The sequence below is a fragment of the Pseudophryne corroboree genome, chromosome 5, assembly GCF_028390025.1.
Source record: "Pseudophryne corroboree isolate aPseCor3 chromosome 5, aPseCor3.hap2, whole genome shotgun sequence".
NCBI lineage: Eukaryota > Metazoa > Chordata > Amphibia > Anura > Myobatrachidae > Pseudophryne > Pseudophryne corroboree.
In genome coordinates this window covers 156967513-156994866 of record NC_086448.1, presented here as the reverse complement: position 1 = coordinate 156994866, position 27354 = coordinate 156967513, and the positions used below count along the sequence as shown (strand labels likewise).

Genomic DNA, 27354 nt, shown 5'->3' with positions numbered 1-27354 from the left:
CGTTTTTTCCGGAAACGGTAGCGTTTTTCTCCACACGCCCCTAAAACGCCTTGTTTCCGCCCAGTAACACCCATTTCCTGTCAATCACACTACGATCGCCGGAGCGAAGAAAAAGCCGTGAGTAAAAATACTATCTTCATTGTAAAATTACTTGGCGCAGTCGCAGTGCGAATATTGCGCATGCGTACTAAGCGGAATTTCACTGCGATGCGATGAAAATTACCGAGCGAACGACTCGGAATGAGGGCCCTAATACTGATGTATTTGTGTCAAATTGTCATAGATCAGCGATCCAAGTAAGTTCAGTTCGCTTGTTAAATTAAATGACCTGACAAATTGAAGAAAATGAAGCAAAATAACAGATCATTCTAAGTGGCAATAGAATTAGTAAAGAAAATGTATAAAATCCAAACTTTAAAAATGGACCTGTCACCTGCACACAACAGACATTTTTGGGCTTATATTGGTTGAAATTATTGGGAACTACTAACATCACTGAGGCATGAAGTGTAGCCTGCAATAATGTCTTTATGAGCCTAATTCAAACCTGATCGCTCCTATGCGAATTTGCAGAGGTTTACAATCAGATAGTTGCCGCCCAGACAGAGTGAATACCGGCCCCGTGCGAGTCTGCGTACGCCTTGCGAAAATGTCTGCGAATGCTGGTCGGCTGCAAATCTGTTCGCAACTCACTCACCATCAAATAATTTTTCCAGTCTGTGCGTAGCCCAGGACCTACCCCTACAGTGCAATAGAAACAGGCTGTTCGGGGCCGGAGCTGATGTCACACACCCACCCTGAAACTAGTGATGTGCACCGGACATTTTTCGGGTTTTGTGTTTTGGTTTCGGTTCCACGGCCGTGTTTTGGATTCAGACGCGTTTTGGCAAAACCTCACCGAAATTTTTTTGTCGGATTCGAGTGTGTTTTGGATTCGGGTGTTTTTTTCAAAAAACCCTAAAAAACAGCTTAAATCACAGAATTTGGGGGTCATTTTGATCCCATAGTTTTATTAACCTCAATTACCATAATTCCCACTCATTTCCAGTCTATTCTGAACACCTCACACCTCACAATATTATTTTTAGTCCTACAATTTGCACCAAGGTCGCTGGATGGCTAAGCTAAGCGACACAAGTGGCCGACACAAACCCCTGGCCCATCTAGGAGTGGCACTGCAGTGTCAGGCAGGATGGCACTTCAAAAAAATTGTCCCCAAACAGCACATGATGCAAAGAAAAAAAGAGGTGCACCAAGGTCGCTGTGTGACTAAGCTAAGCGACACAAGTGGCCGACACAAACACCTGGCCCATCTAGGAGTGGCACTGCAGTGTCAGGCAGGATGGCAATTCAAAAAAATTGTCCCCAAACAGCACATGATGCAAAGAAAAAAAGAGGCGCACCAAGGTCGCTGTGTGACTAAGCTAAGCGACACAAGTGGCCGACACAAACACCTGGTCCATCTAGGAGTGGCACTGCAGTGTCAGGCAGGATGGCACTTCAAAAATATTGTCCCCAAACAGCACATGATGCAAAGAAAAAAAGAGGCGCACCAAGGTCGCTGTGTGACTAAGCTAAGCGACACAAGTGGCCGACACAAACACCTGGCCCATCTAGGAGTGGCACTGCAGTGTCAGACAGGATGGCACTTCAAAAAAATTGTCCCCAAACAGCACATGATGTAAAGAAAAAAAGAGGCGCACCAAGGTCGCTGTGTGACTAAGCTAAGCGACACAAGTGGCCGACACAAACACCTGGCCCATCTAGGAGTGGCACTGCAGTGTCAGACAGGATGGCACTTCAAAAAAATTGTCCCCAAACAGCACATGATGCAAAGAAAAAAAAGAGGCGCACCACAGGTATAGAATGTAGATGGATAGTATACTTAATGACGACACAGAGGTAGGTACAGCAGTGGCCTTCCGTACCGTACTGCTATATATAGTATACTGGTGGTCACTGTGTCAGCAAACTGCAAAACTAAAATGCACCACAGGTATAGAATGTAGATGGATAGTATACTTAATGACGACACAGAGGTAGGCACAGCAGTGGCCTTCCGTATCGTACTGCTATATATAGTATACTGGTGGTCACTGTGTCGGCAAACTGCAAAACTAAAATGCACCACAGGTATAGAATGTAGATGGATAGTATACTTAATGACGACACAGAGGTAGGCACAGCAGTGGCCTTCCGTATCGTACTGCTATATATAGTATACTGGTGGTCACTGTGTCGGTAAACTGCAAAACTAAAATGCACCACAGGTATAGAATGTAGATGGATAGTATACTTAATGACGACACAGAGGTAGGCACAGCAGTGGCCTTCCGTATCGTACTGCTATATATAGTATACTGGTGGTCACTGTGTCGGCAAACTGCAAAACTAAAATGCACCACAGGTATAGAATGTAGATGGATAGTATACTTAATGACGACACAGAGGTAGGCACAGCAGTGGCCTTCCGTATCATACTGCTATATATAGTATACTGGTGGTCACTGTGTCGGCAAACTGCAAAACTAAAATGCACCACAGGTATAGAATGTAGATGGATAGTATACTTAATGACGACACAGAGGTAGGCACAGCAGTGGCCTTCCGTATCGTACTGCTATATATAGTATACTGGTGGTCACTGTGTCGGCAAACTGCAAAACTAAAATGCACCACAGGTATAGAATGTAGATGGATAGTATACTTAATGACGACACAGAGGTAGGCACAGCAGTGGCCTTCCGTATCATACTGCTATATATAGTATACTGGTGGTCACTGTGTCGGCAAACTGCAAAACTAAAATGCACCACAGGTATAGAATGTAGATGGATAGTATACTTAATGACGACACAGAGGTAGGCACAGCAGTGGCCTTCCGTATCGTACTGCTATATATAGTATACTGGTGGTCACTGTGTCGGCAAACTGCAAAACTAAAATGCACCACAGGTATAGAATGTAGATGGATAGTATACTTAATGACGACACAGAGGTAGGCACAGCAGTGGCCTTCCGTATCATACTGCTATATATAGTATACTGGTGGTCACTGTGTCGGCAAACTGCAAAACTAAAATGCACCACAGGTATAGAATGTAGATGGATAGTATACTTAATGATGACACAGAGGTAGGCACAGCAGTGGCCTTCCGTATCGTACTGCTATATATAGTATACTGGTGGTCACTCTGCACTGTACTCCTCCTATATAATATTAATTATACTGGTGGTCCCCAGTCCCCACAATAAAGCAGCACACTAAGCACAGATATGGAGTGTTTTTCAGGCAGACAACGTATACTGGTGGTCACTGTCAGCAAAACTCTGCACTGTACTCCTGCTATATAATACAGCTGCTCCCCAGTCCCCACAATTAAGCAGTGTGAGCACAGATATATTATGCAGCACACTGAGCACAGATATGGAGCGTTTTTTTCAGGCAGAGAACGGATAAAACTGGTGGTCACTGATCAGCAAAACTCTGCATTGTACTCCTCCTAACAGCTGCTCCCCAGTCCTCCCCACAATTAAGCAATAAAGCAATCAAGTTCAACAATAAACGGAGAGGACGCCAGCCACGTCCTCTCCCTATCATCTCCAATGCACGAGTGAAAATGGCGGCGACGCGTGGCTGCTTATATAGAATCCGAATCTCGAGAGAATCCGACAGCGGGATGATGACGTTCGGGCGCGCTCGGGTTAGCCGAGCAAGGCGGGAAGGTTCGAACCTGTCTCTGACCCGTGTAAAATGGGTGAAGTTCGGGGGGGTTCGGTTTCCGAGAAACCGAACCCGCTCATCACTACCTGAAACTGCTTGGGAACGCTTGCATTTTTCCTGACACTCCCAGAAAACTACCAGTTACCACCCACAAACCTCCGCTTCCTGTCAATCAACTTGTGTACGCTTAGCGATCAAAAAAGGCACTGGACTTTTTCGCACTTTGGCATCCGCCTGCGCACTATGATCCGTACGCATGCGCAATCGATTGATAGTCGTCCGCCTTGCGAATTCGCACAACAGCGATTAGGTCTGAATCGGGCCCTATGTAAGTAACTTTGTGTCTGGAACAAACCATGTTGTCATGCAAATATATTTATATTTTTTCTGTGCAGGGTAAATACTGGCTGCTTTTGCATGTAGCCCACAAATGTTAGACAGCTTTATTTTTATACTGCAATTTATATGTCAGTTTGAACACACCCCACCCATATCTAAATCCCTCTGCATGTTACATCTACCCCATTTGCAGTGCAACATGATTTTGTACAGTTCCTTGCTTTTTTTTGCTCTACTTACAAACTTGAATCAGGCCCTATGCTTGTAACTTAGTTACTACACTGTAGAGTGTCAGTGGTCACTGGACTTCAGCCCATAGGTAGTAGAACATGATTTAGCTTTTGTATTGAAAACTCATATCACACTTTATTTTTTATTGGCTGCACTTAAGACATAGCTATCCTTGATATCAAACCACAAAGTGAGAAGTTCTAATCAAGGCTGCAATTTTAGTAGGATACAGACTTCCCAGTAGAATGTCTATTCCAGTTACTTTAATGTATCAAGGTTATTTAATATCACCAATATGTGGAATGAGTCTGACTAGATTCAAAAAACAAATTGACTACAAATAAATAACTAGAACCTTTTAGCACCATACAAATTTAGGAAAGAATATACACAGAGGAGCTAAATACACTGCAACACATAATAAAATGTAACTATTCGGTTATGTAGACCTTAACTTGAATTCATAGAAGACATTTCATTCAACTAGAGAAGTATTGAATCCTTCAAAAACTGATTAAAGACATACCTGTTTTCTAAAGCCTTTCACTAATTGTCCCCAAAAATACAACCAAAATACTGTTACGTTTATTTTGTATCTTGTATTTTTTCATTGCAAATCGTAAGTACTGTACTTAGGGGTCAATCCAATTAGGTGCGAATTGCCATGTACAAGCTGCCATTTTCATGAAAATTCGCAATACAAATTAATTTTGCAATCTTGCAAACTTGCATTGAAACAGAATAAACTCACACTTTTTGGTCTGCTACCCCCTGAAGATAGGAAAAGGTAAGAAAAATCTTTATTTTAAGGTAAAAATGCCCGGGTTTGCTTCAGAACCCCTCGGATACCCTTCCTAATGACTAATAAGGCACTTGGAAGTTTAAAATTAGCTTAATTGGGCCAATAATTACATGTACAGTAATATTTGGGGTTAAAAAAAAAAGATGGGCTCAAATTACCCCAAAATCATTTGTTGTTCGATTATGCAACCCAAATTTCTTAAAAACATTTATTTCAGCCAAAAATAATTGCTTTGGATAACGTTTTTTAACTTTTTATTTAGCTTTAAAATGGCTGCAAATCAGTGGCAGGCTGGGTCAGGGTCCGTTTGGCAGAGCAGGTGGCCCAGGACACTAGTCCGGGGCCGCCTGCTCCGCCAAACCCTGGTGGTCCAGTGGGTAATGATAAGGCCATGATCTGAATATCACTGTTGGCATTTGCGACCCACGTAATCGCGGTGGCACTGCACTACAGGGCTACGGAAGCCCTGTAGGTCAAAAGTTAGTTACATACTGTATCTGCCCCACCTGCAGTGCAACATGGATTTGTCCAGTTATGTGCTTTTTTGCTTTGCTTTTTTGCTTTGAGGTCTGTGTGGTGGGCGGGTGGCGGGAGCCGGTAAGGTCTATGCGGTCGGTGGCGGACGGCTGCCTACGCATTGTGACCTTTGACTTCATGTCACGATGCGCAGGGGGAGCTGGGGGGAAGGAACCTGGCAGTGTCTGAGCCTCCTGAGGACGCTCAACGCTGTCTGGCATTAAAAAATCAAAGGGCCGCCTGATCCCAAAATCCCCGGGATTGGAGCTTTCAATCCCGGACGATTTTTGGCCTAAATCCCGGGATCCCACTGATCCCGGGATTGGCCACCCTAGTTACTTCTCTGGGGTCCAGGAAGGTCTCCCCACTTTTTCATACACTTCTCCCACTTCACTAATACCCCTTTCACACCGCATGCACAAATAACCCGGTATCGACCCGGCATATTGCCGGGTCGACACGGGTCAGTGTGCGGTGTGAAAGCGCCATGTCAGATTTCCCGGGTCGCCTGACCTGGTAATTCAACCCGGGTTATAAGCAGTATTATTCCCGGGTTGAATACCGGGTCAGTGGCTCTGTAAATGGATTCCCGGGTTGAGATGATCTGGGACCCATTTACAAGATAGGGAGAGGCGGCGCTGAGATGAGCTCATCTCCCAGCACCACCTCCAACTCCACTGCCGGCTCCGCCCCCCGCCGCTATGGCAACCGAGCCAGCAATATGCAAGCCAGCAGAAAGAGGCAGGAGAGTCTCCAAAGCCGGATCCGACTCGGGAAGGACCCGTTTCTAATTCCCGGGTGGGATCCGGCATTGGAGATATGAAAGGAGTAATATTGTAGGAAATTTACACACCCCTGCTGCAAGTACTGCGAATAGGCATTATTAAGTGGATTGGAGAATTCTTCGGTGCGTGCATTACATGCATTCCATCCAATTTGGTGCAAGTCTGCAAGTTTGTTTCATGAAACTCGCAGACTTGCACCTAATTGGATTGACCCCTTTGAGTCCTATTGGGAGAAAAGTGCTGTAAACTGTAAATAACATTATTATTATTATTATTATTATTATTATTATCATCATCGTTATTTTTATCTATACAAGTGTTTATCTTTAATGAGAGGGAACACTCATGTTTCCCCCAAAATCCATGCTCCTTTAAATCTAGTGTATCATTATGTACAGTGTAAAATTGTGGTCATCATCATCACCATCAACTAGGAAATCTGCATCAGTTCTGTGGGACATGCAAATATATACCTCCAGTACAAAATATGTACTGTACAGGGCCGGCTCCAGGCATGTTCCAAAAGAGCGGCCGCGCAGGGCGCCACCCTTAATGGGCGCCGCACGCTGGCACCGCCATATTGGAGCCTGGTCCTGTGTCTGTGTGTTTCTCCGTCCCCGGCCGCCTCTGAGTCCCACTCCCAGCCAGCAGTCAGTGTGCTGTGGGCGGGACTATGCAAAACTACTCAGTGCGCGCGCGCTGTGCGGCGTCAGACGTTAGCGTCGCACAGCGCGCATAGTGCACACTGAGTTACCAGTGCTTGTAGTTCGCCCACCCGCTGTAGACTAAGGGCAAGAAGAGGCGCACGCTGCGCTCTCCTCCCCGTCCTCACTCACAGCAGGAGCAGCCGCCGCCACTTTCACCTCCCCGCCCAAGAGAACCATCGGCAGCAGCAGCTCGGTGAGCATCACTTGGGGGGGGGGGAGACACTGTGGGGGATGTGTATCTTGCACTGGGGGTCATATCTGGCACTGGGGGTAGGTGTATCTGGGACTGGTGGGCATATCTGGCACTGTGGGGCAGGTGTATCTGGCACTGGGGGGCATATCTGGCACTGTGGGGCAGGTGTATCTGGCACTGTGGGGTAGGTGTATCTGTCACTGGGGGCATATCTGGAACTAGGGGGCATATCTGGCACTGGGCATACCTGGCACTGTGTGGCAGGTGTATCTGCCATGGGGGGCATATCTGGCACTGGGACAGGTGTATCTGGCACTGGGGGCATATCTGGCACTGTGGGGCAGGTGTATCTGGCACTGGGGGCATATCTGGCACTGTTGGGGCATGTGTATCTGTCACTGGGGGCATATCTGGAACTAGGGGGCATATCTGGCACTGGGCATACCTGGCACTGTGTGGCAGGTGTATCTGCCATGGGGGGCATATCTGGCACTGGGACAGGTGTATCTGGCACTGGGGGCATATCTGGCACTGTGGGGCAGGTGTATCTGGCACTGGGGGCATATCTGGCACTGTTGGGGCATGTGTATCTGGGACTGGGGGCATATCTGGCACTGTGGGGCAGGTGTATCTGGCACTGTGGGACAGGTGTATCTGGCACTGTGGGGCATATCTGGCACTGTGGGGCAGGTGTATCTGGCACTGGGGGCATATCTGGCACTGTTGGGGCATGTGTATCTGGCACTGTTGGGGCATGTGTATCTGGCACTGTGGGGCAAGTGTATCTGGCATTGTGGGGCAGGTGTATCTGGCACTGTGGGGCAGGTGTTTCTGGCACTGTGGGGCAGGTGTATCTGGCACTGTGGGGCAGGTGTATCTGACACTGGGGCAGGTGTATCTGGCACTGGGGGCATATCTGGCACTGGGGGCATATCTGGCACTGTTGGGGCATGTGTATCTGGGACTGGGGGCATATCTGGCACTGTGGGGCATATGTATCTGGCACTGTGGGGCATATGTATCTGGCACTGTGGGCATATGTATCTGGGACTGGGGGCATATCTGGCACTGTGGGGCATGTGTATCTGGCACTGGGCATATCTGGCAATATGGGGCATGTGTATCTGGGACTGGGGGCATATCTGGCACTGTGGGGCATGTGTATCTGGGACTGGGGGGCATATCTGGCACTTTGGGGCATGTGTATCTGGGACTGGGGGCATATCTGGCACTGTGGGGCATGTGCATCTGGGACTGTGAGCATATCTGGCACTGTGGGGCATGTGCATCTGGGACTGGGGGCATATCTGGCAATGTGGGGCATGTGTATCTGGCACTGTGGGCATATCTGGCACTGTGGGACATGTGTATCTGGCACTGGGGTCATATCTGGCACTGTGGGGCATGTGTACCTGGCCTGCTACGGGGCATATCATGTGTAGCTGGCACTGCTGCGGGGCATATCAGGTGTAGCTGTCACTGCTGGGGGGCATATCATGTGTAGCTGGCATTGCTGGGGGGCATATCATGTCTATCTGGCACTGCTGGGGGTTTGTCATGTCTATCTGGCACTGCACTACTGTAGACATTGTGTATCTGGCATTATACTGGAGACATTGTGTGTAAGGAACACTACTGTGTTATGTGTAAGGCTGCTAATTCTGTGCGTAGAAGGAGTGTGAAAATATATTATTTATAGTGTGATAATATGAAGTTGTGAGGCCACGCCCACTTTTCCAGGAGGCCGCACCCACTTTCCCAGGAGCGCGCGTGCCTTCGGCGCGCGCATAGGGGGTGGGGGCGCTTTGACATTTTCTCGCTCAGGGTGCTAGTAGGCCTGGAGCCGGCCCTGTAACTGTATAAGACAAAGAGGGACATGTATGAAGTCTTCTAAAGAGTTGAGAAGTGGGCAAATTTCCCATAGCAATCAATCAATCAATCAATCAATCAATTAATCAGCTTGGAGGTGGCCTTTATCAAGTACAGTCTAGACAGACATTTATTGGTTGCCATGGGCAAGTTGTCCACTCTTTAGAAGGCTTGCTACATCTCTCCTTTAAATGGCTGAATATCTAAGAGATTTGGTTAACTTATCCACTTTCCTATACTGATCTTATATGACAATGCCCTTGATACGCCTCTTCAAATGTAGATGTACGCGAGTATAACATGCATCCTCACATTTTCCCATGACACAAATGGACTTACATCTAAATCAGGTCAGGGAGCAGTTTTCATGACGAAAAATGGCATTGATTACACCAATTTCCATATTCACTGTGGAATATAGTACGTTTCCAAAATATATTATTGAATCTCCCGCTATTCCGCTATCTGAAATATTCTGAAAAACTGAATATTTTGGATCAGTGGTTGACGTCATCAAACCTGGAAGCAGAGTGTACCTCTTTGAAGCCTGGCAGTCCCCAAGAACCCCCACAGTGTCACGGTGTGTCCTCCATGAAGCTTGACAGTCCCACAGGGCCCTGCTGTGTACTTCATTAAGCACGTTAGTCCCTCAGGTCCCCCGCAGTGTCCCAGTGCATCGACCAGGAAGGACCCTAGCAGACTTTCCCTGGGGCCTGCTCCAAGAAAGACCCCCGCGGCTGCTCCATGAAACCTGGCAGTCTTCCCCGCAGAGTGTCCCAGACGCAGGTATATAAATATTCCAAAATCTTGAAATATCTCATTTTTGAACTACTTCTGGTCCAAAGCATTTCGATTATGGGAGACTTAACCTGTACCAGCAATTGCAATATATGTATGCAATATAGCAAAAAGTCATCCCTCAGTACAAAAAAAAAACAGACTCTTTGAGATATTGAAAATAAATATATAAATATAGAGCATGCTTGCCTACTCTCCCAGAATGGCCGGGAGGCTTCTGAAAATCAGGTGCGCTCCCAGCCTCCTGGAAGAGTGGGCAAGCTTCCCGGAGCTAGACGTGGTAAGTGGTCGGTCCCAATGGCTAATGATGCAAGTAGCATCATCATAGCCATGCCTCCCACTCTACAAATGCCAGTAATCTTGGCATTGTATAGCGGGGGCATGGCTATGATGAGGCAGTAGCGGCCACCACGTCCCATACCGTCTCTTATGCCTTGCCCTGCCCCCTATGATGCATCACGCCTCCCTGCTGGAGGGGGCAGCCAGAAAGTTGTCAATCATTTTATATATAGAGAGAGAGAGAGAGAGAGAGAGAGAGAGAGAGAGAGAGAGAGAGAGAGAGAACTACATGATCGTGGATTAAACATTATTAAAGCATGATGTTATATGGAGGTGTTTTGAGGCAGTTGGAACTAAGAAACCTCAGAAGCCTACATCCGCCACATGGGATGCCAAGTGGACAGTCCAGAAATAGGTTAAGAAACAGAAGCAACTAAAAATACAAAAATGCCCAAGATAATGGCCAAGTCTTTATGAGTGACAAAGCTACAGTATAGAACAATAACAAATCCACTAAAATAACTCCCCTTATGGGGTATAAATGTGAATTTCTGACTAACTGCAAACTAATTCTGCTCTACATGTAAATGCAATCTAGTGGGAGAAGCCTTCAGTAGCATGCTGTGGTTTTCCATTATGTTGTTCAAGAAGCTTATCAATGGGGTATTGTTTTATTTACGAAGAAATTAATACTCAAATTGATCTCTGGCTTTCTTGAATACAGTAGAGCCATCTGTGCCTACAGGTTGCAAAGTGGAGAACATCTGAGAAAAGTCTTTAATAAAAGACGTGGTAAGCTTAATGTTCATTTTATGCATATTGTGCTTAGCAGGTGAGATTGGCAGTTCTACAGGTTTTCCGATATGGTGTTAAGGCTATTTGCCTTATTTAATTAAACATCCGCTGGTATCAAGAGTAAAGGTCCCTCTATTTCTACTAAGACATCTGAAGATGTCGTTAGCTGCAAAATCCTAAGTGCTACATTTTGCAAAACTTACTGGGAGATGCTTCCTCCCGGAACTTGCCACCACACATGCATGCTCAGTAGACCGCACATGCACAGGAGTTCGATAGAGGAGTAAAGAGACCACTAATGCGAATACATCATAGAGACGGGTTCCATTAGGAGCCCCTGTGGGTGTATATTTATACATCCAGGCAAAACTTAATTTCTTATTGCAGCAAATAGCTTTGATAAGAAATTACAATTACCGAGTGTAAAATTATCCTTTTGGATATACTGTAGTCAGAAACAATTCAGTCTTCCTCAATTCTGATCTTCCTCGTCTACCTTTCTAGACCTTCCTCGTCTACCGTTCTAGATCCTTCATAGGTAATGGCATCATCATCATCATCATCATCATCATCAATATAGAGGTTAATTTCACAGACAGCACAAATATGTAGCAACCTCCTACACATTCCATTTCTGTAGTCCTACTTGCACCATGACAGTTTCAGCACATTGGGGTGTAACATAAAATGTCCAGAAGAAGCACGAGTCATAAATTATGTTTAAAAACTCATATTGTGGGGGGCGTGGCCTGGACGAGCATGGAGTAGCACTTGCACAGTGCAGCTCTCCAGCCTAAATATCCTGACTCAATATCCTGGACTCCCTCCCTGGGTCTGAAATTGAGGACAACGCTGCATGAATGCCCCCTGCCCCTTTGGAGTGAATTTGGGCTGGATGTCAGTGTTCCCCTAGCTCCTGCAGCCCTGTCTGTCTGTCCGGCGGGCCCTACTCGGCGCTGGAGCTGCTGCCTCGCGCTCACCTCGGACCGGAAGTTCGGCTCCCGCTCTCCGCCGCTGCCCGTGTCTCTGTGGGGAGAAGTGAAAGACACCCATATGCCGCCCGGTGTGACTGCTGAAGATCTGATGGGGATCTGCGGCGCTTGAAGCATCCTGCACCGCCGAGGATCCATGCCGCCCGGGGGACCGGAAGTTCGGCTCCAGCTTTTTACCGCCGCCCGCACTCCTGTGGAGGGAGGTGAGGAGAGCTCGACTGCCGCCATACGAGCCTGCTGGGGGACGCAGCTTATAGCTAAAGCCGCCCGGGTTGTCATCCTCCGCCGCCGCGGGCCCGGGGGACCGGAAGTGCGGCTCCCGCGATTTCTCTCTGCCCACTGCAGCCTTCAGGGACACTATAATCTGCGGGGACCTATCTGAGCTGGCTGCAAAATTATTGGGTCGAGTGTGCCCTTCCCCCCTCTCTCTCCGCTGCACGTCTCTGGCTGGCCGATCCTGATCTCACCCTGCCTAGAGGTCAGTACGGGGGACTGTCCAGCTTTAATACACGGCTCTGAATAAGGGGGATTACCTGACTACCTGCTCCATCGGGCGGACATACATTACTTCCGGAGGCCTTAGCCCTGCTGTTTGGCTATACATATTTATAACCTGCCCTGAGCCCGCTGCCCTTGCTATAGGGTGTCGGCGCGGGCGCCCCCCTCTTGCTTGCTTATATTTGCTTTGATATATCTGCTCGGCTAGGCAGAGCGACACCGTGTTGTCTAAAATGGTGCGCGGCCGCCAAAGTAATGCGGCGGCGGGCGCAATGGATAAGTTTGTCCGGAATCCTGGCAATCAGCGGCGGGGGGGTGAGAATGCTGGATCTGAATCTGCACCACCATCTCCTGCGTATAGTTCCGCTTCCTCAGACCATCCGGATGCTACTCTGCAGAGAGTATTAGATGCGGTGACTGCCAGCGAGGCGCGTCTGGCGGACAAGATTGGGCAAGTGCAGTCTGATCTCTCCATTATCCATCAGGACCTTCAACGAGTGAGAGAACGAGTGGGCGAGGCTGAGACCCGTATATCCAATGTTGAAGACTCTGTCGGCCCGCTGGGTCGCCGCACTGATGCTTTGGAATCTCAAATGACCGAGGTGCGCAAAAAACTGACGGATATGGAGGGGCGCTTGCGGCGCAATATCGTCCGTTTTGTTGGCCTGCCGGAAAAGGAGGAGGGTTCATCTCCTGAAGAATTTCTTGTAAAATGGCTTCGTGATGCTTTTGGAACTGAGGAATTCTCACCTTACTTTACCGTAGAACGGGCCCATAGAGTTCTGATGCGCCCGCTGCCTCCGGGGGCTCCACGTTGCACCTTTATTGCTAAGTTCCTCCATTTCCGAGACCGCGACACAGTCCTACGGCTGGCTCGCACTAAGGGCCCTTTGAAGTGGAATGGATCGCCCATATCGGTTTTCCCTGACTTTGCCGTGGATGTACAAAAGGATAGGGCTCAATTCCTGTCTGTTAAGAGGAGGCTCCGTGAACTTGACCTGCCATATGCCATGCTCTTCCCATCTAAGTTGCGAGTGGTGGCTGATGGAGAAACAAAGTTTTTCGTGACTTCCCGAGAGGCCACGGCGTGGCTGGATAGACGATTCCCGGCGAGGCGTGCCCTGGCAGATCCCTGAGTCTCCGGCCTAACCCTGATGCTAATTCTACCCTGTTTGCTTTAGTCATGTCTTTTTTCTCTCCTTGTGCTCTCCTCTTGTTATTAATTATGTGGGCTGTACATGCGTGTTCATTAATGTGCGGCAATAGGCTGCGGGAGTGTTGGAATGGGGTCATTGTCCTCTATATCCCAGTATCCTAGTTACCCTACTCTGCTCTCGCAGGTACGGCAGGTCGAGTGACTACTCGTCTGCCTACTTTGATGCTTCGGGTAGGCCTTAGAGTTTATGTTATCCCCTGATGCCTCTGGGGGATGGGGGGGGAGTTGCGCTTGCGGTTCGATATGTTTGGCTCTTTACTATATGTGTATGCTTGTCTTGTTTCGGGTATGCACGGACCCAGGGGGTGGATGTCTATGATTTGCCCTCCTATACTGTTCGGGGGGGGGGGGGGGGGGTTGGTGGCTGGAGGCTATCTCTGGTCTCCCAAGAGTCATTATATTCTTGGCCCCGATCAGGGTATACTTGCACCACTTAATGGTGCAACGAAGGTTATATATTTGAATTTGGGTACTTGCGTTTAGTTTTGGGATCCAAGTATGCTGCAAGTTGGGGGTGGTATACAGGGTGGGGGGCGGGGGAGGGTTCTGGGTTATGGTTTTACTGTGTGTGGAGATGTATGGTGTGAGTGGACATGGTTCATTGTTGTACTATCTGAGTATTGGTATCTGATAACTGAACATAAGCATGGTGGATTTGGCTGGCCGCGGGGTGCTGCATTTATTTTACCTTTGATGCATTATGGCTGGGATTAAAGTGTTATCGTGGAATGTGAGGGGTCTCAGTGACAAAGTTAAGAGGTCTCTGGTACTCCGACAGATTAAAACTTGTGCCGCTGATGTGGTCTGCCTTATGGAAACACACTTGGTGGGGAATAAGATTCTTTCGCTAAAAAGGCCATGGGTGGGATGGGCGTACCATTCCACGTATACTTCTGCCTCTCGTGGAGTTTCAGTCCTTATTAAGCGGACCATCCCCTTCGTGCTGGAATCTGTGCACACGGATCCGTGGGGGAGATATGTGTTTCTGAAATGTAGATTATTTTACGTCCCTGTCCTCCTTTTGGCGGTCTATGTGCCCCCTCCCTATTCCCCTGATGTTCTTAAGAGGGCTGCCGGGTTCATGGCCTCTTCCCCCGGGATATCGGTTATTTGCCTCAGGGATTTTAATAATGTGCTAGACGCGGCGATGGACAGGCTGTCTAGGTCTCCGTCGACTGCATGCCCTGGGAATACCTCTTTTGCTAATGTGGTGTCGGGGCTGGGCCTGGTCGATCCTTGGAGATTGAGACACCCGTCTCTTAGACAATACTCCTGTTTCTCTCACTCCCACTCTTCGTTCTCCAGGATTGACCTGGCCTTCCTCTCGAGCGACATGGTTCCCCGGGTGGGCGATATTAGATATGAAACTAGGGGTATATCAGATCACTCCCCTTTGATCCTTACTTTAGATTTTAATTGTTCTAGGGGCCAGGCTGTATGGAAATTTAACCCATTCTGGCTCGTCCATATGGGGGACGGCTCTGACTTGGTGGCCGCATGGCGGGAATTCTTTGAGTTAAATAGTGCCGGAACTGCTATCTCTATTCTATGGGACACGTTTAAGGCCTTTCTGCGAGGGAGCTTGATTAAACGGGTAGCTAACTTGAAGTCCTTTTATAAGCAGCGGGAGATGGTATTGGAGTCCCGGAGCGTCGCCGCGGAATTGCAATACTTGCAGGATTCCTTAAATAGTTCTAAGTTAGCCTGGTTATCGGCTCAGAGAGAATGGAAGGATTATCTAATGGAGAAGACTCAGCATAGACTCCTTTTCTCCTCCCATACATTTTATGCTACGGGTGATAAGCCGGGGGCGTACTTGGCCTCCCTTGCCCGGGGTGACAGACCTACTAGTGTAGTGGTTGAGATTTTAAATTCTGATGGCATTTCACTAACTCAGACCCCACAAATGGCGGCTGAATTTGTGTCCTATTATAGTCGTTTGTATGAATCTAAACTGGAGTGCACACAGTTGCATATCAATGATTATTTGGACGCTGTTTCCTTCCCCACCCTATCCAGCGAGGCTTGTGATCTGCTGGAAGCGCCTATCTCATCTGATGAGATTATGGCTGCTATTAAGGCCTCCCCTAGTGGTAAAGCCTCCGGCATGGATGGCATACCTTCAGAGATCTATGGGCATCATCTGGATTTTTTGGTCCCTCGCCTCCTAGAGTTGTACGGCCAAATTTTTACACAGGAGTCTCTCCCTCCATCTATGGCGGAAGCATTGATTGTGGTTCTCCCTAAACCAGATAAGGATATTAGGAGAGTTGAGTCCTATCGCCCTATATCCCTCTTACCCACTGATATTAAAATATTAGCTAAGGTTCTGGCTGGTAGATTAAATACAGTCATATCTCACATTATACATCCGGACCAGACGGGATTTATGCCCAATAAGTCGACATCCATTAACCTAAGACGTCTGTTTACTCATCTACAACTCCCCTGTAGGGACCCCACTTCCTCCATAGTCGTTTCGTTGGACGCCGCTAAGGCTTTTGATTCCGTAGAATGGGCTTATTTGTGGGAAGTTATGCGTAGATTCGGTATAGGCCCAAACTTCATTAAATATGTTCAATTGATGTATTCCTCTCCCTCGGCGAGAGTGGCAGTTAATGGTTTCGTATCTCATTCCTTTCCTTTATCTAGGGGTATGCGACAGGGCTGCCCACTGTCCCCTGCTCTATTTGCTATGGCCATTGAGCCCCTTGCGTGCCTCTTGAGGGCGGACGCGGGGATCGCTGGCTTCAGGGTGGGTGCCCGCGAGGACAGGGTGGCACTGTATGCCGATGACGTTTTGCTATTCGTGGATCGCTATGCTGAGTCTATGCCTAGGATCTTGGAGATTATTGTTGAGTTCGGGCGATACTCTGGGCTCCTGATTAATTGGGAGAAATCCTTTATTATCCCACTCCGGGGGGAGGTTCCTGCTTCCCCACTGGTGGCTCTTCCGTTGCGATGGGTGGACTCATTCAAATACTTGGGCATCTGGGTGTCTAATGATCCTCAAAAGTTCTCCTCCCTAAATATCACTCCACAAATAACGTATCTCCGTAGTCGGGTGAGGGTATGGGGGGAAATTACCCTTAACAGTCACAGGGAGGGTAAACATGGTAAAAATGGTCTTCCAGCCCAAACTTCTGTATGTTCTCCAACAATCTCCCGTTTATATCCCGCTGAAGATTTTTAAACAAATAAATGGGTTGCTTTCCTCCCTGGTGTGGGCTAGCAAGCGGGCACGTTTGCGACTGGATGCTTTGACCAGGTCACGGGACATGGGGGGTTTGGCTCTCCCCAACTTCCGCTTTTATTATTATGCGGCGCAGCTGGCGCATGTCTGGGAGTGGGTTACCGACCTCGATGCCCTGGCTTTGCACTCGCTGATGTTGCACCATGACTACCCTGGGGGCTCCCCATTGCAGCTGCACTTGTGTGGTAGCGTCAAGATGTCCACATTGCCACTGATTAAACAATCCGTCCTGATATGGAAATTGGTGCACTCTGTGATGCGAGGCCATGGTATTGATCCTGATACCCCACTGGATAATGCGTACGGGTTACCGGAACTAAATCAACTTCAGGTCAGGGAAGTGTGGGGTAGTTGGGTAGTACACTCCTTAAGACAGATATATAGTGACGGGACCCTTACCTCATTTCAACAACTTCAACAGGCACATAATATCCCCTCGGGGTTCTTTTATCGATTCCTTCAGCTGACACGCTTTGGCTACCCAATTCCCAGGTGGCCCTCCGATCCTCGTTGACTCCCCTGTCAAATTAATGTTGCAAACGCTAGACTCAGGTCACTTGGTCTCTAAGATATACGGTCGTGTTCTGCAGCTACATCATGCGGATCCTCTGACTGCTCTCCGGGGAAAGTGGGAATCGGATGTGGGTATGTTGTCGGATGATGCATGGAGTACCGCTATGGGAGCCCATCGGATCTCCACTTCCTCTGTCAGGTACCAGCAAATACAGCTATATATCTTGCATAGAATATATATGACCCCGGTGAGGTTAGCACATATTGGAGGGTCTCACAGCTCCCAGTGCCCTAAGTGTGGAATCACGGTTGCTGATTTCTGGCATCTACTCTGGGTGTGCCCAGTCGTGTCTCGATTCTGGATGGCTGTCATACGTACTATATGTGATACGGGGGTCCCCTCCTCCATATGCACACCTGCTCTTTGTACCCTGTTGATAGTGGACGAGGAAGCTTTAGACCCACCTATCAGACGATACGCTATCAACCTATGCGCTTTAGCCAGAGTTTGTATAGCCCGGCTGTGGCTGGCGGGTGAGGCCACGACAGTTAAGGCCTGGATAGCCTTGGTCAACGAAACTGTCGCACACGAAAAATTTGTGTTCCTGGCAAGGAAGGTGGAGAGGAAATGGTGTACAATATGGGGCAGGTGGATAAAGTCTAAATATTCCAAGGATACATAAAATCCAGCCTTGTGTCTTTCTCCTTACTTTGTCCTGGTATACTTTAGGGGTAGTTGCCCCGCGGCCGGCCTTGCTGAGGTATACTGAGCTCTACTGTGCTTGTTCTAATATGCTAGTGTCTGTTTTGGAAATGTTATGTTTGGGATGTGACACTCTCACAAATAATCCATCTGAGAATATGTGTTATAGGAGTTACTATATACAAATGATGTACCATGCGCCCTATGCCTGTGCGGTTGATTTGTGCATATTGGATGTATATGTAATGTTATGTTTGTTTGTTTTTGTGTGAAATGTTCATGAAAACCTGAATATTCAAATAAAAAAGTATTGAATTTAAAAAAAAAAAACTCATATTGTACAGTCTAGGCCTCTCAAACCAGCCCCAATAATGTCCTGGACATTAGCCCCACTACCAAACACAAAAGTCCACATACGGATGTAGCCACGCTCATCATGGCTACATCTTACCGTGATCATGCCGCATGTACGTCCGGGGTGCACATTTTTTAGATGAGCACGCGCCCCATTCGCATGGATTCGAGTGTCAAATACAACAGCTCAGCACTGCCAGTCGCGGGCGTGCCTAGCCGCCGGAGAGTGCACGTTTACCGCAGATGTAGCCTTGATGAGCATGGCCACATCTGTATCAGCCTTGTTTCTGTTTCTGATTACATTGCTGTATCATTCATACTATAGAACAATTTGCTAATATAAGCTTTTTCAAAAAACAAATTTATGATATGCGTACAAGTGCCACCCTTTCTCCTCATTAAGTTGCCTATTTATTATGGACAGTATCTGAAGTTTCCCCCAGTAAATAACTTATAATACTGCATTTTATAATTCAGAATTATTTGTAATAACTTAATAAAATTGCTGTCCAGAACAGTGCTTCCCAAAACAGGTGGTTCGAGGAGAAGCACTTTACCAAGAGTAAAGTATTTTGCCGATAATTTATAGCTGTGGCGGACTTAAATTCCCAGCGGAAACCATTGATGGTAAACCACAATTTGGCCGGAGCTTTACTTATGGAAAATGGTAGCTAATGACGTCTGAAGATGGCGTTATTTACTGCACTGGTATGCTAAGCTTTTCGGAATTTGATCATTTGGGTAATATCGACATGTCGATAAAGATTTATGGGAATGGTGGAATCCTCCAGTAACTATAGTATATGAGGGCCCTAATAGTGACTAACTTAATATGATCCTTTTGCCTCGAAAACTGTCATTTTCACACGCTTTATAGTTTGATAAATAGGTCCTTTCCTGTGCATCCTGAAAGTATTAACATTGCTTACTTTTTCCACATTTTGTTATGTTACAGCCTTATTCCAAAATGGAATAAATTCATTTTTATTCTCAAAATTCTACACACAATATTTATTAAAAATAAACTAAGAAATCACATGTAAATAAGTATTCACAGTCTTTGCCATGTAGCTCAAAATTAAGCTCCGGTGCATCCTGTTTCCACTGATCATCCTTGAGATGTTCCTACAGCTTAATTGAAGTCCACCTGTGGTAATTCAGTTGACTGGATATGATTTGGAAAGGCACACACCTGTCTATATAAGGTCCCATACTTGACAGTGCATGTCTGAGCACAAACCAAGCATGAAGTCAAAGGAATTGTCTGTAGACCTCCGAGACAGGATTGTCTCGAGGTACAAATCTGGGGAATGGTGCAGAAAAATATCTGCTGCTTTGAAGCTCCCAATGAGCGCAGTGGCCTCCATTATCCGTAAATGGAAATAGTTTGGAACCACCAGGACTCTTCCTAGAGATGGCCGGCCATCTAAACTGAGCAATTGGGGGAGAAGGGCACTAGTCAGGGAGGTCAACAAGGACCTGATGGTCTCTCTGTCAGAGCTACAGCATTCCTCTGTGGAGAGAGGAGAACCTTCCAGATGGACAACCATCTCTGCAACAATCCACCAATCAGGCTTGTATGGTAGAGTGGCCAGACGGAAGCCACCCCCGCGTAAATGCCAGGCATCATATTTGGAGGAAACCAGGCACCGCTCATCACCAGGCCAATACCATCCCTACAGTGAAGCATGGTGGTGGCAGCATCATGCTGTGGGGATGTTTTTCAGTGGCAGGATCTGGGAGACTAGTCAGGATAGAGGGAAAGATGAATGCAGTAATGTACAGAGACATCCTGGATGAAAACTTGCTCCAGGGTGCTTTTGATCTTAGACTTGGGCGACGGTTCATCTTTCAGCAGGACAACGACCCTAGGCACACAGCCAAGATATAAAAGGTGTGGGTTCAGGACTCTGTTAATGTCCTTGAGTGGTCCAGCCAGAGCCCAGATTTGAATCCGATTGAACATCTCTGGAGAGATCTGAAACTGGATGTGCACTGAAGCTTCCCATCCAACCTGATAGAGCTTGAGAGGTACTGCAAAGAGGAATGGGTGAAACTGCCCAAAGATAGGTGTGCCAAGCTTGTGGCATCATATTCAAAAATACTTGAGGCTGTAATTGCTGCCAAAGGTGCATCAACAAAGTATTGAGCAAACGTTGTAAATACTTATGTACATGTGAATTCTTAGCTTTTTATTTTTAATAAATTTGCAAAAATCTCAAAAAACTTTTTCATGTTGTCATTATGGAGTATTGTGTTTAGAATTTTGAGGGGAAAATTTTATTTATTCCACTTTGGAATAAGGCTGTAATATAACAACATGTGGAAAAAGTGAAGCGCTGTGAATACTTTCCAGATGCACTGTATATATACAATTCCACCACTCACTGTAGTATGATCTATGTGCCACCACTGCATGCCACCAATAGAAAAACATTCAATTACAAAACCTGTTGAGAATTACGGCATACATTTGTGCAAGTAATTACATACATAACTTGAAATACTTTTTTTTTTTTTAAGTTTCTGACCTTTTCTACAGCTCACTGCATTTTATCTTCCATTAATTATTTCACATAAATGTGCTTCTGACAGGCATTACATTGGAAAAAGATAATTTACTTAATTATTACTTCAGCACTGACCTGGCATAACTCTAACTTGTTGATTGCAGAGTAATGCTTCATTTTGTCTTCTATCCAGAGAACTATGCATGCAGTGTTAGCAGCCAATCAAAAGAATCTGAAATAAAATATAGCAACTAAAGGCAAAGTATCTATCTATCTATCTATCTATCTATCTATCTATCTATCTATCTATCTATCTATCTATCTATCATACCTCCCAACTTTTGTCCCTTTGGAAGAGGGACACGCCACGCCGGAGGCGCGCCCGCATCTGTAAAGGGGGCAGAGCTTTGAGTAGAGGGGTGGGGCCTCTCGGTAAGGGGGTGTGGCTTATTGTCGCGACCCCCGTTTTTGCCATTTTGGGGGCGTGTCCAGCGCTCCATGAGCTGCTGGACAGCCCCCGGCTCTCCTCCTTGTGCTGATAGATGCCGTGCGCATGCGCACGGCATCTGTTCAGTGTGATCACCGGCTGCTTTGCAAAGCAGAGCAGCTGTGATCACTACCTCTCCCAACAGCCCCCCCACCCGCGGGACACTGCGACCCGCGGGAGGGACAGCGGGACAGTGTCCAATTAGCGGGACTGTCCCGCTGAAATTGGGACAGTTGGGAGGTATGCTATCTATCTATCTATCTATCTATCTATCTATCTATCTATCTATCTATCTATATCTCACATACTTACTGTACCTTCAGAGGCAGCTGCTCTTGCTTGTGGCGGAGCAAAGTAGATTGTGTCATTCAGCATAATGTGCACGGAGAGGCGGAACCAAAATAGCACCCACGAGTCATGGTATTATGCCACAAGGGGAGGGCTCCGATCGTGGTCAGTCGGAGAGGGATATGTTTCTAAGCACACAGAACCCCCCTGCATGCACCACTGTGTGCTAACATCCTCCGTGTGAAGATGCATATGCATGGATGGTGTATTGGTTAGTATTACTGCCTCACAGCACTGAGGTCATGGGTTCGATTTCCACCATGGCCCTAACTGTGTGGAGTTTGCATATTCTCCCCGTACTTGCGTGGGTTTCCTCCGGGTACTCCGGTTTCCTCCCACAATCCAAAAATATACTGGTAGGTTAATTGGCTCCCAACAAAATTAACCCTAGCGTGAATGTGTGTGTGTACATGTGATAGGAAATATAGCTTGTAAGCTCCACTGGGGCAGGGACTGATGTGAATGAGCAAATATTCTCTGCAAAGCGCTTCGGAATATGTGTGCGCTATATAAATATCTGGTAATAAATAAATAATAAATAAATACGCATGGTGTAGCACATGCACAGTCTGGGATTCCTTCTTGTGGCGCATGTGCGGTCTGCTGATAATCACAAGAAGTGTATATTGGACTTGTGTCTGACTCAGAACCAGGCCAGTGTGCAGGAATTCACACTTTGTAGAATCATCAGTGTGCAGAAATTAATACTTTGTTACCATGTCTCTGAGTCCCACTAAGTCACAGTACAGTCGCTATAATAATTTATATTCTAGTTTTAATAACATTTGATAATACGACAATTATGATAATAATTTTCTGGATGGGAAGCCCCTTGCATGTACGTTAACTGTCCCCCTTTTGAACCTATATATCCTCCCTAGTCTTAGTTTGCTATGTTGACTTATAGCAAGCAAGAAATATCCATGTTTATACTAATTTTATAGGATTTCATTGTTTTTTAATGGTTCTGTGAAATGTTCTGCAAGACATACTGTAAATATAACTTATTGAACTCAACATACATAACTTAAAAATAGTAGCGTGAGCCATAATTATCATGCTCTTAGGGGGTAATTCAGACCTGGTCACTGGGCAGCGATTTTTGCAGCCCTGCGATCGGATAGTTGACGCCTACGGGGGGAGTGTATTTTAGCTGTGCAAGTGTGCGATCGCATGTGTAGCAGAGCTGCACAAACTGATTTTGTGCAGTGTCTGTGCAGCCAGGGACTTACTCAGCCGCTGCGATCACATCAGCCTGTCCGGGACCGGAATTGACGTCAGGAACCCTCCTTGCAAACACATGGACACGCCTGCGTTTTTCCAAACACTCCCTGAAAACGGCCAGTTGATACCCGCAAACGTCCTCTTCCTGTCAATCTCCTTGCGATAGCCCGTGCAAATGGATCCTTCGCACAAAGTCTTCGCTGAGCGGCGATCCGCTTTGTAGCCGTGTGACGCACCTGCGCATTGGGGTGCATACGCATGCGCAGTTTGTGTTTGATCGTCTGCTGTGCGAAATCGGGATTGCAGCTGCATATAGGATCATAGTTGCAGCTTCAAACTTGCTACCAAAATGCGCCTGCATTGCCGCCACTCCAACTGCACAGCCAACTGGAAGATATGACATGCGACCCAGTGCACTGTTATATCATTCATAATATTGGGCTAGTGTGTACCGGCAATCTGGCATGGTGTGGTGTGGAGGGAATGGGCCCGATTGCCGGTCGTCCCCTATGGGAAGATGTTAGACCTTCTAAAGAGGACAACTGTAGAAGTTTTCCATAGCAACCAATTAGATTCACCTATTATTTTCTAAACTATACTAGATAAATGATAGTTAAAAGCTGATTGGCAGCCATGGGAAACGTCTCTACTTGTCCTCTTTAAAAAGTTTGATACGTCTCTCGCTGATGCTGGACATACACACTACAATTATCTGACTGATCTTCCGCCCGATATCAGCCGAATGGCAAGACAACTGCAGCTTGTATGTGGCCGACCAATCTGAAAATATTGATCGGTTGGTCATGCCGGATTGTCCTGCATGTTCCTCCAATGCAGTGTCCGGCTGACCGCATTGGGCAGCGTATGCCTTGCTGCGGCTGACTGACAGACATTTCCCTGTTCATTCACACCGGAGCACAGATATCTTGTGACATACACTGTGAGAGATCTCACAGTGTATGTCCCGGATATCTGCATGGTCTGACAGGCATTTTTCTGCCCGTGTATGCCCTGCACTACATTATATTTATAAAATGAACCTCATTGAACAGTTATCACAAAGTATATTTATTTACACCTTAATCTACTGTAATCTGATTTGTCTTCTTGGAGAATGTATGAATTCCTCTAGAACTATCAGCTATATTCAGAGTCAGATGTATCAATAAATGAACAACCAGCTTTAAATCTGACAGGCCCTTACTTTCTAGACACAGGATTGTGGAGAGACAGAGACCATGGTGTGGTAGATTACTGAGGACCTCATAACTCACAACTCATTAAAGACTTTGGAGCATATGTATCAGAGCTTGGAGAGAGATAAAGTACCAACCAATCAGCTCCTACTGTAACTGACATTTTTCATACACAGGGGTCTATTTACTAAGCCTTGGAGAGAGATAAAGTGGACGGAGATAAGTGACCAGCCAATCAGCTCCTAGCTGCCATGTCACAGGGTGGGTTTGAAAAATGACAGTTAGAAGCCAATTGGCTGGTACTTTATCTCCATCCAAGGCTTAGTAAATAGACTCCACAGCCTGCAAACTGATTGGCTGGTACTTTATCTCTCTCCAAGCTTTGATATATACCTGTTAATATTCCATGGCAGATAATGTACAAATGAATTTAGCACAGTTGAAACTCTTTCATGGAATGGCCATCCAACAAAAATCACTCAACAAGCAGCACATAAAATAGTCATGCTTCATTGTAATGTTCTGTAATGAAATGCAGGGCTCCATTGACAAATGAGCAGAGGTGAAAATGGGACTTTTTTTTTACATATACGAGAATTATTAGGTATGGGGTACCTGACAACCTGCATTTCATCGACAGAACATTGCAGTGAAGTATGATAGTGAAAGACCCCTTGTCTGAAGTCTAGGTTGTATGACTGAAGTCTGAATTCCACCCACAGGTCTGTACGGTGAATATCAGGGTATTGTTAGGGTCTCCTGCCCTGTGCTGCCACGTCGTCATGGCAACCGGGAGACAAGTGCTAGCGGAGTAACCTGAGCGCAGCTGATACTCCGGTTCGGGTCTTTTGCTGTGCAGTGGTTACAGGCTCTGTGCACGGCAGGGGATCCGGTGCTGGTTTTTGTGCTAACAGTCTGTGAGGTCTGAGTGGGGCGTGGACAGCACCTGCTTTATAAGGCCTCTTCTCAGGTTAAGCAGATGCTGCTGAATCTTTGTTGGTTAGTCAGTTCCTGAAAGTTAGCCAGTACTGTGTAGCTTTGTATTTGTTGTTGCTTACTGCAAATAGGCCTGGGGATTTGGTACTACACTCTGCCAATCCAGACCTAGCAGTAAGACTGGAGTCAGTCGTTTAACCTGCTGGGGTTCTTTTACTACTCTGTGAACTTAGCAAGTTTGCGGCTGTATTCTAAGACTTGCCTGCCTAAATCCTGTCTCACTGTGCAAGGTCTCAGGTGTCAGTTTAGTGGCAGTAAGCTGAACCTGTGCACTGCAAGTGAGAATTAGGATTGTGGAGACTCTCCTTGTGTCTATCATTCCATCTCTGACCAAGGAGTTTACTGCCACACCCGTTGGTAACCCTTTAGGGTTTTGCTGTTGCCCTTAGCAACAGCATTTCGGGTTCTCTACGTATTAAAACACAACATCTTGCTTTTCCCATCTGAGCATTACTAATACTAGGGAGACACCCAGTTCCTTAGCCTCTAGGCTTCTCTGTTCACTTTGTGTGTATTTTGTTACCCTATCACCTTCTGTGTACGTAATGTCATATTCCCCAGTCTGTCTGTGAGTTCATTTGTTTTGCATACCTATCCGTTCAGACACCAGTACATTCCTGCAGGCACTGGTGTGCATAACAGTTCAAACACCAGTACATTCCTGCAGGCACTGGAGTGCATAACAGTTCTGACACCAGTACATTCCTGCAGGCACTGGTGTGCATAACAGGTATTTGTTCACCAACTGTTACATACAGTAAATTAATGTGGGTCATGCAGCATAATAGTGTCTTTACGGGTTCGGTATGCGTGACTGGAGGTCAGGAGACTACGGGTCACCATACCGATGCAGGAATCCCAACTTGCAGATTGCAGGGAGGGGGGGGCAAGCGGAGTGAAGCCCCGTGTGGGCTTGATGCGCTCACTACACCGCGGGGTCGTTGGTGATCTGCACTCGCCATAGGTTCTATTCCCACTCTATGGGTGTATGGGTGTCGTGGAAACCCACGAGTGGGAATAGTCCCTTTTATTTGGCATGCCGACTATCGAGACTGTAAGGGGGCGGGATTCCGGCGTCGGCATTGTGACCGGCGGTCTCCTGACAGTCGGTCACGTAACTGCCTCCTGTCTTTAATTCACAGCAAAAAGGCTAATGCCAATAAATATCAAATTCTTGAATGACCGAATTTACTCAAGTGGGAAATAGGCCAACAATGTGACACAGTTGAATTAGTTCTGTGAACAGTAAAATAAAATGGTTCCAAAGCAATACAGTATATAGAATTTACGTATCAACAGGTTTAAAGTAGATAATCATTGCTGCCAAATTAAATGCTAACAGTTACAAAGCAGAAATAAAAGTTTCCAACAAAGACTGTCTGTAATGGGTCCCATGCATCAGACAGATTTAGGGGCATTTCTGCATTCTGCCAATGTCTGGGCGGGGGGTTGGGGGGGGGGGGAGGACAGAGAAATCCAGCACATTGGAAATCAGGATTGGGATTGCGGAGTCAGGGATTTTTTACATGCAGTATTTTTGCAGATTCCCAGATGGATAGCCGATCACTGATGTTCACCCGTCGTTGGGTCGCTAGAAAGGGGCAATGGGCCATAGATGTATTGCTCACAAAATAGATATATGTTATTTTATTTTGTACTTTATTTGTATAAATCAGAGCCTTTGTTTACATGTCAAAATAGCTGAAGGCAACAGTCACACTTAGGAAAAATCAATGTAGGAATATAGAAAATGTTAAACTTATTCTCAACCCATGGATAATAGCCCAATAACTAAAAAAATAAAAAGTCACACATATACAACACTTTAAATCAGTGGTTCTCAAACTGTGTACCATGGCACCCTGGGTGCCTCAAGTCACTTGCAGGGGTTGCCCTGGGTTGGTGGTCAAGAACCAATTCAAATTATTTATGGTCAATGTAATAGGCAAAACCAGTGCTTGTGGCTGGCAATCATAAGATGACATATAAACACAATTTACTTAATTTACTATTTCTTTCCAAATTT

General features: G+C 46.6%; 1 protein-coding gene across 1 annotated transcript in view; it reads right to left on the bottom strand.

Annotated features, from left to right (window-relative positions):
* Positions 1–27354, bottom strand: part of LOC134927416 (sodium channel protein type 5 subunit alpha-like) — a 782837-nt gene that overhangs the window by 243482 nt on the left and 512001 nt on the right. The window lies entirely within an intron of this gene.